The 20,547-nt window shown below is 39.8% G+C and overlaps 1 long non-coding RNA gene across 1 annotated transcript in view; it reads right to left on the bottom strand.

Moving 5' to 3' along the window:
- Nucleotides 1-19,934, bottom strand: part of LOC136792051 (uncharacterized) — a 32,622-nt gene extending 12,688 nt beyond the window's left edge. The window contains exons 1-2 of the long non-coding RNA XR_010835213.1: nucleotides 19,886-19,934; nucleotides 19,190-19,251 (exon numbers count right to left, since the gene is read on the bottom strand). This is a non-coding gene — a long non-coding RNA (uncharacterized lncRNA). The remainder of the gene's footprint in view (nucleotides 1-19,189; nucleotides 19,252-19,885) is intronic.
- Nucleotides 19,935-20,547: the final 613 nt, after the last annotated feature.

Raw genomic sequence — 20,547 nt, 5'->3', positions numbered from 1 at the left:
TCCTAATACTAAAGAGCTCAAAATCTAATGTGAAAATAGGAACCAACAAGTAGCCAACAAGAAACACGTATAAGGAGAGGAAAGTACACAATCCAGAGGCACACAAAGGAGTGAGCTGCTCACTCAGGCTGAGTGGACTGGACCAGGCTTCTGAAAGAAGTGGTTTTTGAAACAAATTTGGAAAATGACTAGAGGTGGCCAATGGTACAATATGAACAGCAAAACAAATAAATATAGTAAAGATTATAATTCACTGAATAAAAAAGGAATACATACATGAGTCTGTATGGATCTAAGCAAATGGTAGAGAAGGATAAGATCTTTCTTACAGTAGAAAGACAAATAATAAAAGTAGACAAAATATTGGATTTAAAAGATCACCATTTGGCAACCATAACAATAATCGATTCAGGCAAGAACTATTAATGAGTGCTAAAACTAGTGGGTGAAAGTTTGAGGAGTAACAGGATATTGGCATAGTTTCAAAGTATCTCTCCAAAATTCTTAATTACAAAGAGGAAAATAGGAACTTTACAGTAGAGAAAACTGGCAGACACCATGTGCTTCCTGACATAAGGCACTGAGAAGACCATAACATCATTCTGTGATATTTTTGCCAAAAATGCATAATCTGAATCTAATCCTGAGGGAACATCAGATAACCAAACTGAGGAATATTCCACAAAATAACTTACCTGTGAATTTCAAAAATGTCAATGCCAGGAAAGACATAGAGAGACTGAGTGAAAGTGCTCCAGATTAACTAAGACTGAAGAGGCATGACAATTGAATGTAATGCATAAGCCATGATTTTCTTTTGTTATAAAGGCATTATTGGGAAACTGGTAAATTTTGAATAAGGTCCATAAATTAGATAATAGTATTCCCTCAATGCCAATTTCCTGATTTTGCTAATTAAACTGTGGTTATGGAAGAGAATATCTTTGTTTTTAGGAAAAACACACGGAAGCATTTAGGGATAAAGAAATATGTCTGCAACTTATTCTCAAATATTTCAGAAAACACAGAGAGGAAAAGAGAAAATAATTTTTTAAAGTGTAATAAGATATTAACATTTGGGTGATCTAGGGAAAATGGCATAAATGATGTTATGGACTGAGTGTTTGTGTTTCTTCCAAAATTCATATACTGAAATCCTACCCTCTAATGTGATGGTGTTAGGTAGTAGGGGTCTTTGGGAGGTAATTAGGATTAATAGATGGGATCAAGAGGGTAGAACCCTCATGAATGGGATTAGTGCCCTTACAAAAATCATGAGATAGCACACTTGTTTTCCCTCTCCTTCAGCCATGTGAGGATACAGGGAGAAGTGGGAAGTCTGCAGCCCAGAAGAGGTCCCTCACTAGAACCCAGCCATGCTGGCACTTTGCTCTTGGACTTACCGGTTTCCTGAGATGTGAGAAACAAATTCATGCTGTTTATAAGTCCCCCCAATCTATGGCACTTTGTTATAACAGCCCAAAGTAAGGCACAGGGATTCTTTGCACTATTCTTGCAACTTCTCTCTAAATCTGAAATTATGTTAAAATTAAAAGTTAAAGGAAAAAATAAATTAAAAACTTAACATAGTATGATTAAAGCCAGGTAAAGTTTGTAAGTGTGAATTGTCTAAGACTGCAAGAGAACTTGGGGAAAATATGGCAGACAACTTGTGAAGTAATGGACCTATAAATGATTTATCCTTATTTGTATTACTTTATACAGCTGTTTGTATAATAAATTAAAAGGGCATCATGGTAGAGGGAAACAATGACCAGAGTTTCACTAGATAAAGAACGCAGAGAAAGATATTAGAGAAAACAATTTAGCGTGTGTAATACTAATTTTTAAAAATCTGGCATTACACAGCATTTACTATGCTTTAAACACTGTTCTAAGTACTTAATTCATATTAGCACACTGACCATCACAAGCATCCAGTGTGATAGGTATTACTATAACCCCCCCATTTCATAGATGAGAAGACCGGAGCACAGAGAAATTAAGAAACTTCCTCAAGTCACATGGTTAACAAGTGGCAGAGTGAGGATTTGAACCCAGGCAGTCTGGATGTAGAAGAAGGTAGAAGTCTGTGCCCATAATCATTATCTTATTATTAACTTTTAGGCTTGCAAAGTGTATTATGGGAGGGAAGGGCCAGATTCTCCTCAGCCATTTCCTGTCCCACTTTTTACAATGAACTGATTATAAAGAATTTGCAGAGAGATCCAAATTGCTGGACAATATACTCCATGAGGACAAAGAAGGTTCAAGCATTTGTGTAGCCCAGTATCTAACAAAATAACAATGCCCATGGTTGGAACCATGAGGTAGATTGATTTTGACAGCAGAAAGGAGGCAACATTTTCTGAGTCCTCACTGTGTCCCACACATGCTCTGAGTACTCTGCATGCTTTAAGTCATGAGCTCTCTCACATGACAGATGAGATGTGCCCAGCATGTAGCAGAGCTGGGTCTTGAACTCTGTAATCTCATCCTAGGGCTTGGACACCCACCTACCAGGCTAGCATATAAGGAGTGTGACATGGAGAGACATGAGAGCTGGGCTTCTGCTAATTATTGGGTGACCTCTCTTCTATGTCCTATTTCCCCAGGGATAATTGAGGTGTTGAACTATACGATCTTTGGGTTCTCTACAACACTGTGCCTCTATGCCTCTTTCAGAGATGTCCACTATCACATTAATATGAAAAGTTCTGGCTAAAGCAGGTCTGTCTTGAACACCTTGCAAGAGAGAACAGTTACTGAATGACCAAAGGAACCCCCACAGAAGATGGCAGCTAAATGGACTCTGGTGTTTGTTATAATCAAGACCATAGAACCACAGATGCTTAGAGCTACAGGGATCATGCAATCAGTTGTCTCAAAACAGGAATATCTGAGAGTGAAAGAGGACACTTAATAATTATGTAAGGACAAGTAGAGAAATTGGGACCATTCAGGACAAACCGAAACATCGTCACCACACTCAAAGCTGAAAGGCAGCTGACATACTCAGGGAGCCAACTCCACATGTGCTGTAAGCTATCTGAAATGCAGCACATATAACAGTTCATTTGACCTTCACAATAGCTCGGTAAGGTAGTATTTTTCATTCCTCTTTACAAGTAAGGAAACTGAAGTTCAGAGAGATCAAAGAATATACTATCTGCTTCCAAGGAGTAGGCTCTTTCCAGTGGGTCAGTCTGGGGGGGCCTCTAGGGTACATTAGGCCAGTGATACAGAACTGGGCACACTAAATAGAAACAAGAGATGAAGTAGCAACAATCATCTAAGTTATATATAAGAGTTTTAAAAGCCTAATAGAATGGGAGAAAATATTTGCAAACAATGCGACCGACAAGGGATTAATTTCCAAAACATACAAACAGCTCAGAGAGCTCAATATCAAAGAAACAAACAAACAGCCCAGTCAAAAATGGGCAGAAGATCTAAATAGACATTTCTCTAAAGAAGACATACAGGGACACCCCTGACAGTCCAGTGGTTAAGATTTCATGCTTCCACTGCAGGGGGCGTGGGTTCGATCCCTGGTCAGGGCACTAAGATCCCACATGCTGTGCAGTGTGGCCAAAAAATAAAAAAATGAAGAAGACATACAGCTGACCAGTAGGCACATGAAAAGATGCTCAACATCACTAATTATTAGGGACATGCAAATTAAAACCACAATGAGGTAACACCTCACACTGGTCAGAATGGCCATCATCAAAAAGTCTACAAATAATAAATGGTGTGGCGAAAAGTGTACCACCTACACTGTTGGTAGGAATGTAAACTGGTGCAGCCACTATGGAAAACAGTTTGGAGGTTCCTTAAAAAACTAAAAATAGAGTTATCATACGATTCATCAATCCCACTCCTGGGCATATATCTGGAGAAAACTCGAATTAGAAAAGATACATGATTGGGCTTCCCTGGTGTCGCAGTGGTTGAGAGTCCGCCTGCTGATGCAGGGGACACGGGTTCGTGCCCTGGTCTGGGAGGATCCCACATGCCGCAGAGCGGCTGGGCCCGTGAGCCATGACCGCTGAGCCTGCGCGTCTGGAGCCTGTGCTCCGCAAAGGGAGAGGCCACAACGGTGAGAGGCCCGCGTACGGCAAAAAAAAAAAAAAGAAAAGATACATGCACCCCGATTTTCATAGCAGCACTATTTACAATAGCCGAGACATGGAAACAAATGTCTAAATGTTCATTGACAGATGAATGAATAAAGAAGATGTGGTATATATATATACAATGAAATATCACCCAGCCATATAAAGAATGAAATAATGCCATTTGCAGCAACATATATGGACCTAGAGATTATCATACTAGGTGAAGTAAGTCAAACAGAGAAAGACAAATATTGTGATATCACTTATATGTGGAATTTTTAAAAAATGATAGAAATGAACTTACACACAAAACAGAAATAGACTCACAGACACCAAAAACAAATATATGGTTACCAAAGGGGAAAGGGGGTAGGGGAGGGATAAATTACCAGTTTCCAACTAAAATATACACACTACTATATATAAAATAGATAACCAACAAGGACCTATTGTATAGCACAGGGAACTATACTCAATATCTTGTGATAACCTATAATGGAAAAGAATCTGAAAAATAGTGTATATATATATGTATGTATATGTATAACTGAATCACTTTGATGTGTACCTGAAACTTTGTAAATCAACTATATTTCAATTCAAAAAATTAAATTAAAGCCTAACAGAAAATATATTCTTAAGTGGAAAGAAACTATCCTATTGTGATCATTGTTACTGAAATTATCACATTGCTTTGATTTTGGCCAGAATGCTATCAGCTTAATGTGATCACCCTACTTTGTTCATTCTTGTTAGAGGCTCTAGATGGAAGGTGTATATATACATTTTCTGTGGTTATTAAAAATGGGAAAGCCACTTGATCACGATTTAATTTACTGAATCAGTGGGGACAGGCTAGATTACACTATGACAACAAACGACTTCAAAATCTCAGTGCTTTAGAGCAACAAAGGTGTGCCTCTGCTTCTACTGCATGTCTGCTGAGCCAGCTAAGGCTCTGCATCACTGTCCTCACTCTAGGACCCAAGCTGACCAGGCAGCCCCCATCTAGAACATTGCCTTCTTCCTGTGGACAGCTATGGAATGCTTGAGGATCTTGCACTGGAGACAAAATGTTTAACTTTCTGCTCACAGTTTGTGGACCAGAACATGGCTAGTGGCCTAGCAATAGCCATGAGGAGGACTTGGCAGACCCAGGCACCATGTGTCTGAAAGAGGTGTGCACTTGAATAGTTGGTGAAGAGTACGAATGACCACCAAGCTTAAGGAAGTTTTGTAGACTCGAATCCCAACAGCAAATATCTACTAAACACTGGTTTTGTGCCAGGCATTGTATTAAGCACTGAAGATAAGACATGGCCCTTAGTTTTTTTTTATCAGGGTGTTTGAGATCAATTATTATACCAAACGATGTCTTTGGTGATAGAAAGTTTTAAAAACTCAGCTCTAGACGAGCTTCTTTTGCAGAGGGAAATACTAAAGCCCAGAGATGTGCCCAAGATGACCCAGCTGGAAGACTGGTTTCAAAACCCCAGCACTCCATTAAAGCAAGTGGGAGACAGAAGGTTTACAAACATCTCTATGTTTAGAAGCCTCTCTTGAAAGTTGCATAAGTGGGCTAGGGTTTTCTGTTTATTCAGAATGACCAAGGAATGTAGACAAAGCAGCTACTTTGAGGGGTATAACAGAGGCCAGGAAGGCCATGAAACATAAATAGGGCCATGAAAGCTGGGATCAGCTGCTCTGACCTGGCACCAGGCCACATGCCAGGCTCTTGACAGAGTCACCTGTGCTAATACTTAGCCATGTGGGATGGATGATTCCCCAGTCTGCAGGAGTAGAGACTTCTCATGAAACAACCTCAGTTATGTGGTTAAAAAAATAAGGGGTTCATTCAAAGTGTCTGAAAACAAGAGTGGCACATACCAACTTATATGATGCCTTCTTTGCCCCCATGAAACATCTATGGAGGAGAGCAATGGACTGGACATCTCCCCAGGGGCAGCATGGGGTGGGCAAAAGAGCTTTGGATTCATCAAGTTTGCCTTGAATCTCAGTTCTCTCACTTACTTGTGCAATTTCCATGACCATTCTCTATTTCAGATCTCTCATCTGTTAAACAGAAATTATAGTACCTAGCATTGTGGGCTTCTAAGACAAATTATGTGGGAGGAATTGTGCAATGCACCTGCCACTTGCCAAGTATTAGTTCTGGTACTCAGTGAGCCCAAAATGAATGTTAGTTTCCATTACCCTTCACTTCGGTAGCTCAACTGAACTTGTGGTCGTAATTTTCCGGACCAAAAATTTGATTTGTTGATGTACCCAATATTGTATTATGCTAGTCTTTGATAACAAAGAGACAAAATTTCAGTGGCTTAATACAATCAAAATGTATTACTTGCTCACTTAACAGTCCTGAGTGTGTGTTGGCAGGGTCACTGTCCTCCATACTGATGGAGGCTTGAAATATTTACTTTGTGGCTTCCAAGGTTACCCTAGGTGTCGACATCTCAGTGGGCTGGAAGAGAATAGCGTGAAGAAGCAAATGTGGGAAGTTGATGTGGGCCAGGCCTGCAGGCAGAGCCACCACTGTGCTCACAGGCCCTGGGAGAGAACTCTGACATGTGGTCACACCTAATGTAAGTGTGATTAGGAAACCTCATCTAGCTGTATGCTGAAAGGGAGAAAGGATTTTTGTGGACAGTTTTCAATCCTGATTATCAATTAAAAGCAAACTGTGTTCCTCTTAGAGCTTTTACCTCCAACCAGGCACAGAGAGAAAGATGAGATAGACTTGCCCTGGGAGAATCTAGAGGCGCAAAGGTAGATTTGATCTGAGCCTTGAATTTTAAAAGAAAGCACTAAACTATGGCTCTAATTATGCTGTTAAACAACATTTATTTAACTTTTATTAGACATCACATGCTGGGGATACAAAGACAGAAAAAGAGATAAGTGATGTGAGCTGGAAGGATCAGAAAATAAGGATAGGTTAGCTAGAAAAGCACGCAGAAATCCAACTATTTTATTAAATCATGGTTAACAACAAATGAAGCCAGATTTGTCTAACAAATTTTCCATCAGCAAACACTGTTATGTGTAAAAATATCACCTATGTTGTTTTTTCACACCTCAGCATTTAGTAGAACTGCCTAAAAGATTGTACATTGGATGTTAAATCGAAGTTAATTTTTTTTCTTACTCTTGAAAGGAGCACTTCGTAGTGAAAGCAGTTATTAACAAGCTTTGCTTTCAACCAGCTAAAATTTTTTAATATATTTCTCTAGACTGTTGTCCGCCACACTCTATTGTCCTAATTATACTGTTTTCTGCTTTGTATTTATGTCTTGAGACAGTAACTTTTTGAAAAAATTAAAAGACCCTACAGTTGAAAGAAAGAAAGAAAGAAAGAGGGAAAGTTGATCTGGACTGGGAGCAAGAATGAAGAAAAGGAAATACTTTGTCTTAAGATAACTCTATGAAGTAGGTTTATCATCACCCATTTCATAGGAAAAGAATTTAATGATGATGATTACAGTGATAGCAGACTTTTACTTAGCATTAACTATGCACTGAGCACAATTCTAAGTGGTGTATGTGTGGATATATTTATATAAATGTATATATAATAAATAAGTGATAAAAATAAATATATCTCTACATATATGTATATATATATACTTATCACCTATTTAATGTACATATATACATATTAAATGTATATATTTAATATATTTTATTGTTACCTTTATTCATTATTAATACATCTTATTTAATCCTTGCAACAAGCAATGGGAGAGGTGCTATTGTTACCCCCACCCTAAGTATGGGGAATCTGAGACTGAGCGAGCCCAGTAACATGTTCAAAGTCACAGAGCCCACTGGCAGTTGGGATTTGAAACCAGACACTCTGGTCCATGCTCTAATCATCATGCATACTGCCTCAAAGAGATCAAAATAGTTAAGTACATTCCCGAGGCTCCACTGTGAGACAGTAGCAGATACAAGACTGAATTCTGGTGTGTCTGGCTATGAAGCACCATTTTCTTCTCTGCTCCGCACTGTCTGTCCGTAAGATCAAGGGATGAAGTGAAGCTGGGAAAGGATATTTTCAGTGAGGGGTCAACACAAGCAATCACCAAAAGAAGGCAGAAAACATCCTGAGAACATACACCCTTACATTTTCTGAGCACCAGTGCCTAAATGCTAGTAGCTAATTTTGCAACTCAGGGGAAATTCTTCCTTCGTTACGCAGGTCACAACACCTGATCCAAGATATATACACACCACCAACGTGTTTGTTCACGTGGAGAGAGGCTCTTCTCAAATCTGGGCCTGAGTTGTCATGGCAACAAGGAAAGCCTTGAGAAACATCAAGAGGCCAAGAAAGGGGTGACTGGTTATGAAAGCAAGCAGCCCAGAGCAATCCTGGTACTGCTGTGGACTCCAAGAACATCTGAGCCAGAAGGGGTCCTACATCACACCTGTACATGAAGGAACAGAGCTTCAGGAAAGTGCCAGGTACTGTGCTAAATGCTTTAACTAGGTTATATCATTAATTTCTAAAAAAAAAAAAAAAAAGAGTCCCCAAGAGTAAGATATGATCCCCATTTTCAGTGAGGAAACTGTGGCCCAGATATAGGATGCAACTTGCTTAAGGTGGAACTATGATTCAAGCCTAGAACTAATTCCAGGTCCTTGGCTCTTAGCTGCAAAGCCATATTCCCTAAGGACTGTAACTTGCCCAACAAGCATACAGCTATCCAAAGGACAGATCCAGAACAAGTCTTGTCCCCTCTGTCCTCCAAGGACCTTTGATTTCCCCAGCTATCAAATAGCAAGACGATCACCCACCTAGAGATCAGCTATGTACTTCATCAGCACCTCTTAACATTCTGCTCTGCATTGCCCTGGAATGGATCTTTTTCAAACTTCCCTTCCACAACTCAACAAATAAGCAAACAAAAATAAAAAGCTTTGCCTTCCATGAAAAGGCAGTGTAAACATCTGGCAGGTTTCCTGGGTTTCGGTTTCCTCTGGCTGGGTGTAAGTGCACAACGTGAGTGTATTTGGGTTCCAACAGAAGAGGCCTTGCTAGACATTACTCACTCCGCTGCAAAAGCAAACCAGCCCAAAAACTTAGTGAAGGAAATATAAGTGCTCTTGTTTATTGACCAAAAACTAAACAAACCATTTGAGGTTTGGGGTTCAAACATCTTTCAAAAAAGCAATTTCCACATATTTAATTGGGATATGGGTGAGTATATGTGGATGTTTGCTTAAACCTTGTCTGGAAGAAGATGGAGAAGAAATATAAATACGTGCAAATAACTTAAATCAGTCCAAGGAGAAAACCATTCTTTTCTCAGTATTATGAAATGGGCCTAACTGGATCTCAAATATGGACCAGCCTTTGACAAAACCATCCAGTTGGTTAAGCTTTCTCAACCATCTGGGTAACTTGGCGAATCACTTAGGCTCTCTGGGATTTAATTTCTCATCTGTAAAATGAGGATAGTATTAGCATAGTGTCAAATCGGCTGTGATAAGGATGGATTTAGAAAATGACATGAAAGCCTTATAAACTGTAGAGTCCTGTGCCTAGGTGAGAGGTTGTGTGTACTCCTGTCTCCTCTGGCAGGCACAGGTCCCATTATGGCACACTCTTCCCCATGACCCACCACTCAAGCTGGCCTCATACTGATCCTTGACTATTCAAGGGCCCCAGGAAGACCTCTTCTCCATAGACCTCCCCTCCCCCTACAAATGCCAGAAATGTTGCACTATATAGGTGTCAGGTGAATTTGGTTGTGGATGGGAGGAAAAAGAAAACTGAGATCTCTAGATTCAGGAAAGTATAAGTTAATTAGCCACTGATAGTCACAGTACTAACTAGGGTTTCCTCCCCCCAAGAGGGGAAGCAGGAGAGGAAGGCCTTTCTAAGTAGCAGAGCAGAACATTCATCTTTCTGGAGGGCATGGAAATAGGAAATGTGTTGCAGGCAGGTGTAAATGGATAGCACAGGTAGCACAGGCAAGGGGGAGGTGTAGTGTAAGCAAGACTGAGAGAGACTTGATCAGCCCTGGGTTTTCTAATAGCAGCCACCTGAACCCATGCCTCAAGAAGCATTACCTAATAAATACTTAAATACATGAATGAAGGAATGAATAATTTTAAATGAAGCAATATAAGAAAAGTTCTGCTCTGCTATACTGATCCAGAATGTTCTAATCCAAAAATGAAGGAGGAGTTGATTTTAGTTTCAGCTAGCCTATCAGTTTTATGTTTTATGGCTTTATTTGATTTTATTTTGATTTGCTTATGAGGGATGGACACCATAATCCTTTCAGTGCTTCAGATATCTAATGACCCTTACCCTGATCCAGGAGGCACTGGGATACTGAGTGTCAACAAGAGCTCCTAAGAGAATGACAAATCACACCCCTACAGTCCTACTGCCTGATATGCCAACAGCAGAGAGGCACTGATTGTAAGAAATGGCATGCTTTAGCGGGAACATGGGGCAAACAGCAGTGGGGACCCTGTAGAAGGGACCAATATTCAAGTCATGAGGACAAGCAGGGCTAGAGGATGAAGCACAATTCTGGGGAACACTAAGAACCAAAAGGAACAGGACAGAGGTTGATCTTAAGAGCCCAGGTTGGAGAAGGTAGCATCTCCAGAAAGAACAGAATCAGCCAGAAGTTTGGCAAAAACACAGAAGGAAAGATATTCTGGATGCAGTACTGGCAAGAAACAGAAACAACAGTGTCAAGCTTGGATGGGATTGTGGGTGGTATTTCCCCATCCCTCCATTAGGCCCTGAGTGGATGGAGAAACCCTGATTATCCATATCTCAGAGCCCTCTGATCAGGGAAACTGAGGTATTGTCCTGGTGTATGGGGGTCTTTGGTCATTAAACTTGAGGGGAGGAGGGAGTGGCAGTTACACAGAAAGGACCTAGAACAGGAAAGATCAGGTTAATACACACCAGTTAAAAACCAGTGGCAGAGAATAAAAGAGTAGGAGACAAGGCCAAATAGATGTTGGAGCTAGACAGATGTTGGAATGGGTAGGAGAATGAGGCCAAAGGTAAGGAGAAAATAGGAGGTTTCATGATCCTTTTTCAAGGACACATGCTATTTAGTGTGGGTTAGACTAGTTTTAATGCCCAGGTCAGTGTGAATACCAAGCAAATATTGTGATAAAAGCAAGCCCAGACCACCCAAGCGTGGCCTGCCACCTGATATCATTGCTGAAATTCTCCAAGAGGCAACCACATGTGGATCTGACATCTGAGATGGGGAATGGAGATGAGAGTAGATGATAGATGATTAAAAAAAAAAATGTTGTTTTAACAGGTAGAGCAAGAATTCCTCCAAGGGAGAATCTTTCTTTGTTTATTAAAACTTTTTAAAGCAGCTTGAAACGAAAGTACCATTCTAGGGAATGCATAAGCAGAAGCTAAGGCATGAAAAGAGAGAAATAATGTACACTACATCCAAAATTAATAGGAGTTTGGGGGTATAGGAAAGAGAGAAAATTAGTAAAAAGGAGGAGAAATGGAGAGAAATTAGTTAGTGAAATGGCATGAGACTAGACCGCTATACAGAATGAAGAGAAAAGTGGAAACTCCCCAAGGCCAAGGTTGCCAAAAAACATTCAAGAACAATGAGACCTTGTGTCAGTTAGATATTGCTGCATAACAAGTGATTCCAAAACACAAAACAACAATAAGTAATTATTAACCCACATCTGTGAGTTAGCTGAAAGTCTAGGCTGAGTGTGGCTCCAGGCCATGTGTTTGTTTCAGGTCTATGACACATGGCCTTCATTCTTCTGGGACCAGTGGGATACCTGTTGCACATTTTTCTCTTGGCAATAGCAGAATTACAAGGGCCAGATCCCTTCTCACAAGTATATTTCAAGCCTTTGCTCATGTTACCTCTGATAATCTTCTGTTGGCTGAAGCAAGTCACATGACCAAGCCTATTATCAGTGGAGTAGAGAGGTAAACTCCTCTGATGGAGGAGGGGGTAGTAGTAGGAAGTAGATATTTGCTAAACAATGATCTAATCTACTAAAAGCCTCACACTAAATTTGAAATTGTTTTCACTGCTGCAGTATTAATTCCTTCTTAGAACCCTCTGCTAATCTTCAATAAATGTCCCACAAATTCAAATTGCTTGAGCTGATTTTGTACAGAAATCAAGGCAAAGGAGCAACATGATGCAGAACAGAGAAAGCAGATGGAAATTGTGAGGTGATTCATAAGAGAAAATACAGTGTCAAAGATGGCAACAATCACCTAAGCCCCCTGAAATTTAGAGGCATTTTGAGAAAGGCAGGGAAGTAAGGATTGGAACCAATCTTCTTTACATCTCAAGGAGAGCTCAACTGTCAACTATGTTACCTAAGAGGTTACTAATGGCATTGGTGAATGAGGCTAGATGGCAATTCATGGCAGGAAGCTATGGCTTGACAGGAAAAGCTATAGAAGCCTTGGGGCTCATTCTGAAGAGCTGGGTGGAAAGCATCAACTAGGTCAAGACAGGAAAAAGAGAGGGACCCAAAGTTTCTTGAGTACAGGGTAAGGTGTTTTTCTTCAGAATAAGATTAAAAGACCAAGTCTTTAGAAATGAAATATACAGTCATTGCAGAACTATTAAGTAGGCTAACTTGAAGCTTAATTAGGGCACTTCAAATCACCCCTGAAATGGACAACATTGAGTATTGACCTTCACAAAGGCAGAGAAGGCATGAATGACCACGTTGAAAACTTGCTCAGTATCAGGAACTGGATACACTACTTTATTATCTGATTTAATTCTCACAAGACCTCTTCTCCCCAAAGGTAGGAATGATTATTCCCACTTCATGGACAAGGGAATAGGAACAGAGTGGCTTGCTTTTTTCTAATGGAAAGGCCAGGTTAAACATGCAAGATACTAGTGAAGACACTCAGCTGTAGCCAGAAGAGGAAAATGGGAGCAAAGGAGTCCATGGATTGCTGCATACAGGTCTTTTGTTGGGTGGATTTATGAGGATTCTCTTCATGCTATTAGAGCTTGAAAGGAAAGAAAAAGCCTAGATGAGCTTTGATTATGAGCTATGATTATGAGTCATGTGACATTCTACAACCTCAAAGCCTTTACAGTTGCAAAGCAGATAAAGTCTGATCCCTTTGGCCTGAGTGAAGAAAACATATCTCAAGTTATGTATTAAACTCACCCTCCATCCATCTTGACAGATTCCTCATCTACTCTATCTCCACAGCCAGAAAAGGAAAAAAGAGCTGGGGCAGGGGAGAGCTCTAACATTTAATAAATGTTCTTTTGTGCCATCTATGTATAAGTCAATAGATTTTAAAATGCCAAATGATAAAGATTATATGAGCACCTCTATAGCATGATGCTACTATGGGCTGATAAATTTAGGAAGCAAGGTAAAGTCACATAAAAATTATTTTGTTGTCTTTTAACACACTTACCTATGCTCAGGATCCCTAGATAACCATCTTCCATAAGTTAAATGAACATTTGTTGACACCGAAAACATAAAACAAAAACAATCAAATAAACCCTCAAAATGGTCCTAACTACTTGATTATCCAGTCTTTGTTTGCCTTCAATATGACCTGTAACTAATGCAATTAATGATGACACATAGAAATATTTTTTAAAAAACCAACTTTCTCAATATTATGAAATAACATCTTTCTGTCCATACAGCTGTAGCTCAAGCTTCATGGCCCTTCTCATAAGTTTGTTTCAAAATTGCCTGGAGAAAGCCAGTAATTGAACATTTTTAGAGAAGGTGAGTTGTGCAATTTGCTTTTACGTTCACTACACACTATCCATTTGCCTTTTGGAAGTCTTCAGATATGCATCCAAATTTCTGTGGCAAATCTTTTCTGGTCTCAGTTTTCAGAGCACCGTGAAATAAGTTCAGTATTCCATAACACTAAGGCTTCATAGGTGCCAAAAACTGTCTGCAGCTAAAACAAACAAATAAATGAGCAAAAACAATTTATCGGATTTTTGTTAAGAAGAAAGAATCGCTCCCAAAAAGCAGAACATACATTCCTCCTTTACCATGATTCTCCTTAATATGTTCTCTCTCCTGCTTTCCTTAGAGAACTCATTTGATGTCAAGTTTATCAAGATAACAGGAAAAGCTCAGAAGGGAGATCATATTTAAACTGTTGAAAATGAAATGCATTTCTACAATAAGACTTCCATTTTTTATCCTGGATTCCTTTTCATTGCTCAAGTGCCAATAGCACTGGTAGCTGACTGCTTGTGTGTTTCAGAGTCTAACAGAAACTGTTTTTATGGCAGTAGCTTGGTCTTATCCTGATCTGTTACTTGTCAAGAGCTACTCACCGAGACTTATCAAGCTTAACTTCAAGAAAAATGCCTGCCTAATAAAAGAATATTAGGTATGTTATCAAGGCAAAGATCTAAGAATTCCTTATTCCACTTTACCATTCACTTGGTAATGCTCACATTAAATGAAGAAATAAAATTATAGTTATTCAATGCTTTCCTCCCTTGGACAAGTAGTTTGCTTTATAAATGTCAAATATCTCAATGGATAAATACCATGTCCACTTGTAAATGTATGTTTTTAGCCCCACTTTGCAGAGGTTTCTTGGATTTTGCTAACTCAGGAATATAATGCCTGCCTTCCTCTCCTCTATTAAGTATCTAAGTTGTCCTCTCTCCTTCCTATATACCACTAGACCCTGTACTACCAGAGAGCACAAGGAGGAGAGCTTAGGTTGAACTTGTATGCAACTGAAACCCTGTGAGTTTGATATATTAAAGAACTGGGGTGAGAGTGTTTGGCTGGTGACTAGTGAAGAGTCCCCTCTTTCCTTTCTGCATTGCAGTGTTTGATACAAAAGCATCATGTTAATTGTGAGCCTGTATCAGAATTTCTACTACACTAACCTCCTACCAGGCAGAAATCAGATGCCACTAGTTTCCTTCCTCCATCCCTCTCATTTGCTCTTCATTCATTCATTATTAGTTTGGAAACCATAGCACAGATTCACCAAATGGGACAAAATATGTGAACGCAAAGACATAGAAGAGTCTCAACCAAACCATGTTTAATTTAATCACCCCCAAATCACCTTCACAGCAGACCACAATATGAGAAATTTGATTTGTTTATGTCTTTGTTTTCCTATCAAGAAGCCTATGTGATTGATCAGGTTTCACTAAGAAAGTCTATCTTCTTAGAGTCTAAATTCCCTGGTGCTCTAAATTGTCCTTTGTTTTATCTCTCAATTTTATGTTTAAAAGGAAACACTTCTACAAGTCCACAGGGCTTTGACACTGCAACGGATTAGAGGGTGAAGGAACCCATAGGCTGAGACCATGTTTTTGAAACAGGATGGAGGATGGTGATGGGGTTGGGTAATGAAAGCTATTTATTTACCACCAGCTGCCTCCAGCTGTGACACCCTGCTAGGTTATGGAATAAAGCACAGTAAATAAACACCCTGAGGAGACACGCTGAAGTACAGCACACATGGAAATCCATCTCCTCACAAATCCTGGAAAAATATGTACTCAGTGATCGAGCCCGTACAAAATAAACCATCCCAAGCCAACGATTTGGAATGATTTGCATATTGCTGCCCGAGATCATTCTCAGGTCACTCTGAACAGTGACCCTGTCCTTCACTTCTCCTTACAGAGCTGACTCCTATTCATCCTTCAAGACTCAGCAAAGGCATCACCTCCTTGAGGACGTCCTCCCACCAAGTTGCTTCCTCAGAACTTCCACAGCCCCCAGGGTTCTCCCATCGCATCCATCACGTTATACTGAAGTGATGTACATGGTCTCTGTATCTCCCACTAGACTGTAGGAGTCATTGGAGTCATGGACCACATTCTAATCATCTTCATATCCCTAGGACTTAACACAATAGCTGTTTGTAGCTGTTCAGAAAATGTTTAGCTGAGTGCGTTCTCCTTGGAAGCTTCATAATTTGTTAGTCCTTAATTTAAAAAAAAAAAAAAAAGGAAAAATGCTGGAAGGGACTCTAAGCATTAGCTGGAGTTCATGGACCAAAGACACAAAATACCACTAACTTTATCCTGTCCATTCCTACTTCTTAGCACAGTGATTGTACCCAGTTTCTCCCTTCTCTATTCTTCCTTTTATCTCCCCTCTCCCTGGGTCCCCTGAAGAAAATGTAAATAACTTGGCAGTCCATAGCCATCCACCTCTTTATTTTACAAATGAGGAAACTGAGTCTCAGGACAGCCTAACTCCCATTTCCACCTTTAGTTCTCCTTCTCTCTGCCCATTTAATTCTTACCTCTATGAGAGCTCACACTTAATCCTCCCTGCATGGAGAACTCACCCCACCCTTCACTCCATCCCATCCACAATGAAGAATGTGGATCTAGATCTTGATATTCTAAGATGTTGTGTTGGCCCACCCTCCTAAAGGATAAAGCTCTCAGAGAGGTTCAAATGTAAAGTGAATATGATTCTGATACTTTCTGGATTATATCTCTTCTCTTGTGGCTTGTAAATCAGGTTAAAAGAGAACTGCCCCTCCCACTGCACTCTGAAGTGACTGAAATAGATTTATAGGGAATACATACTTTCCAGTAATAATAAAAGATTAGCAATAATGTCACCTTTGTTAAACACCTACTAAGCACTCTGCATTTTGATGGATGCTTTGCATCCATGTCTCATTTCATTACCATAAAAACTCTACAAGGCAGATACTATCCCCATTTTATAGATGAGAAATCTGAGGCTCAAAGGGATTAAATAGCATGCCCAAAATTCAAAACTGGCTTACTGGTTCCAAAGCACACATTTTCTCTATCACTCAATAGTGAAGACATTTAAGTGAAGAGAAAGCCTGTATAGATGTAGCATCTAATTTCTTTAACCCTTTCTAGAAGCTATCTTGTTTCCTCCTCTGCCCCTCTAAAAATGTGTCTAGGAAAAGCTGGTTGCTGAAAAGGTAAAGTGCCCCAAACCGCAGAAACCACAGAGCTAAAGCCAGAGATCAGAAACCAGGAGCTTGTTCAAGAAGTAGAACCCAGTAAGATGGGAAGAAATTGCAAGGACAGTCACTCCAGCTCATTCTATGAACCCAGAGAGCATGGTTCCCTCCTAGTTGTAAAGCTTTGAAAGGGCTTCTTCACAGCGCTTCAGCTCTTGCCCAACAGCAAGAGAAAAGCACCACTAAACACCTGCCATAATGCTCTCATCGGGCCCTGAAGGATTGCCCTGCGGGCTCTGCAATTGTTATTGAAACTGTGGAAACTCTGAAACTTCCTGGAAATTGCGTGTTCAGCCATTATGAAGTGATCACTTTAGCCAAACCAAATTAATTTCCCAAATAGTATTCCCACTAACCCCAAACAGTATTCCCGCTAACCCGAAACTCTCCAGACTTTAGAGAATAATAAAGGCCCTACAAGGCCACTTTGTTCTTTCCCAAACATTTTCTTTTCCTGAAGTCCAAATTCATGGTCAATTTTTATTCTTTGATTTTACTTTTTCAAAGACATAGTTTAGAATCAAATTGCTGGTTGATTCTGAAGCCAGAAGTCAGAGTTCAACAATGATTCAGCAAACAGTTTTTCCAAGAACTTGATGCAAAGAGTATTGTGCCAGGTAACTTCCTAAACATTTATCCTCATAACAGCCTTATTGGGTACAATTATATCTCCTCATTGTGATGAGAGATCAAGTACACTACCCAATGACACTGAAGGCAATGAGCAGAATTCGAATCCAGGTTTTGTTTGTTTGTTTTGGTGGAGTGTTTTTTTGTTTGTTTTTATTTTTTTAACTCATTTTACTATTTTATGGCACTCTCCCCACATAAGGAAGCAGTGCTACAAAACAATGGGTAGTTGCAGGATGCAGCAAGATGCACATCATGGGCATTGAGACATGAGACAGCTGAGGATGTGTGATTCAATGCACTTTAAATAAGAAATTTCTGGTAAGTAACAGAAGAGGAGTCTGGACAGGAAGTCAGGGCCGGATCATTGAAAGCCATATTAAGGCACTTGGGCACTAGGCAATGCGGTAGGTTTGAATAGCTTTAAGTAATTAATTCATCATTCTTTCAACAAATATTTTATGTAGTACCAACTATGTGGTAAGCCCTGGGGACAAAACTGTAAACAGAACAGATGTTTCCTGTCCTCACTGGATACACAGTCCAACAGAGACGATGGGTCATTTCCATAGAGAGTGGAAAGTATTCTGATAGGGGAAGAATAGGGTGTTAGAGAAGTACTAGAAGACCAATGAAGAGAAAGCTTCCCAGGGGAAATGATGCCTAAGTCAAGACTCGATGGAGGGGAAGTCTGGGGAAGGAGGTCGTCAAGGAGATTGTTAGAGTCAGTGGAAGGAGGATGAGCAACGCTAGAGGTGAGACAAAGGACACACGTTAGAATAACTGAAAGATGGTAGAGTGACTGGTGAGCGAGGCTAGAGATGAGGCTGGAAGGGGCAAGAATAAGAAGTCAGGGACTATTATGAGTAATTCTTGTTTTAGAATTACCAAATCTGCTTGTCATGACAGCTGGACACATAAAGCCATTCAAAATAGATTCCAGACTCTCTGTCTTCAAAAACACCATGAGGCCATGGTTCAAAAAATTGATGGGACCTCAGGAAGCAAATTTTGTCACCTCTTCCAATCAGTATGCTTTCAGCTGCAAGCAACAGAAATGCAAACTGGCTTAAATAATAAGGAAATGCAATATTTACATAAAAGTCTAAGGATAGGGAGAGCATAGTACAATCAGAGGTTCAGTGATATAATTGAGCACTTTTTTTTTTATCTCTCCAATTAGCCATCCCCAACATTGGCCTCATTCTAAACCTGGTCCGTCTCCCCTTGAAATTATAAAGTGGATGCCAATAGCGATCGGGGCTCTATACATATTTGTTATCACCTATCAGGAGAGAGAGGGAAAATCCTTTTCCTCAAGTGGAACCTAAGTCCCTTCCTTTGTCTGATTATACCCACAAATCACTCCTGGATCACTGGTTATGGGAGAATGTCATATGTTTATTGGTTTAGATTAATCAAGATCTACCTTTGAAACTGGGAATGGTGTCAACTTTCCCTGTATCTCGGCGCAGTGGAGGATACTGATACCTGAAAAAAAAAAAAAAAGATTGTGTTAGAAATGAAGAAGTTGAGGAATGGGAGCAGAGTCTATTATACTTCACTTACAAATTGGGTAGCTTTGCTTTTGAACAAGTGAACACAGCCCTGATACTTTGTGTGCTCTGTTGGAGCAGAGAGGCCTCAGGTCAATCCCCCACCAATTATACATTCAACAGCAACAACAGCAAAATGGTAACTCTTAGCCCCTAACCTGGTAACTTTAATTATATGGAAGTGATTGTGTGCCTAAAAACCCACACGCTGGACATAAGCAATTCTAGATAAAATAGAAGCTTTTTAAACTCGTCTTCATATTCACACATATTTTTAAAAAGGATACTACGTAAGCCAAGACCTTTTTCTTTTTTCCTTTATAGAATACTGTTGAGGATCAATTTCTCTAGCTTAACATCATCAGCCTTGGCAGCAGCTCCTATTTGGAGTATAAATGATGTCATCTGGTTGGCCTTTTCCCATCACAAACAGTAAATCTCTGAATCTGGAGAGATCTTTTATTTGGTTACACATATTGTACAGCATCAAGGGGTTAGAACCCATGTGCTAGAGATTATTAAAATCATCTGGAGGGGAATGGCTTATTACTGGAAAGCTCAGAACTTACAACCCTTTCATGCCTGGTATCTCCATCAACTCTTCTTTTGAGTCTGCCTTTTCAAAGCAACAATTACAGCTTGTGGGTTCATGATCCTTTGCAGACTAAAGTTTTGCTGGTGCATCATGTTTCTTCTCTAGAGAAAGATAGCCCTAACATAAAGATAGAGCAAGGAAGACAGGATTAAAAGTCAGAAAACCAACCTCAGCTTGGCAACATGGCAGATACATAGCTTTGGGCAAGCAACAAACTCTCTTAGCTTACGTTCCTCAGCTGTAAAATAGAGATAATAACCAGCTTCATAGCACTCTTTGAGAGGAATGGTAAACAATCACTGAATACTTGATTATCACTTTATAATTTGCTAAAATCTTTCAATTACTTAGCATTAGACTTATCTTGCACAGGGAAGACACTCCATAGATGTTTGTTGAATGACTTGTAACTAGGTGGTAATGTGGTTCGACGGATTCTGAGTCATCAAGTCATTTCACATCTCTGAACTTAGCTTTCTCCAGTTATAATGTGCATATTCAATTTTAACCTTCCTTTTAGAGTTGTTGTCTAAAAGAATAAACAAAATAACATACATGAAGCATTCACACTGTGTCTGACACACCAGTGTGCTTGAGAAATAGAGGTTCCCTTTTCTCCAATCCCTTCCTCTCTCA

The sequence above is a fragment of the Kogia breviceps genome, chromosome 1, assembly GCF_026419965.1.
Source record: "Kogia breviceps isolate mKogBre1 chromosome 1, mKogBre1 haplotype 1, whole genome shotgun sequence".
Lineage (NCBI taxonomy): Eukaryota > Metazoa > Chordata > Mammalia > Artiodactyla > Physeteridae > Kogia > Kogia breviceps.
Note: the sequence above shows the minus strand (reverse complement) of the source record. Positions and strands in the feature narration are given on the sequence as shown.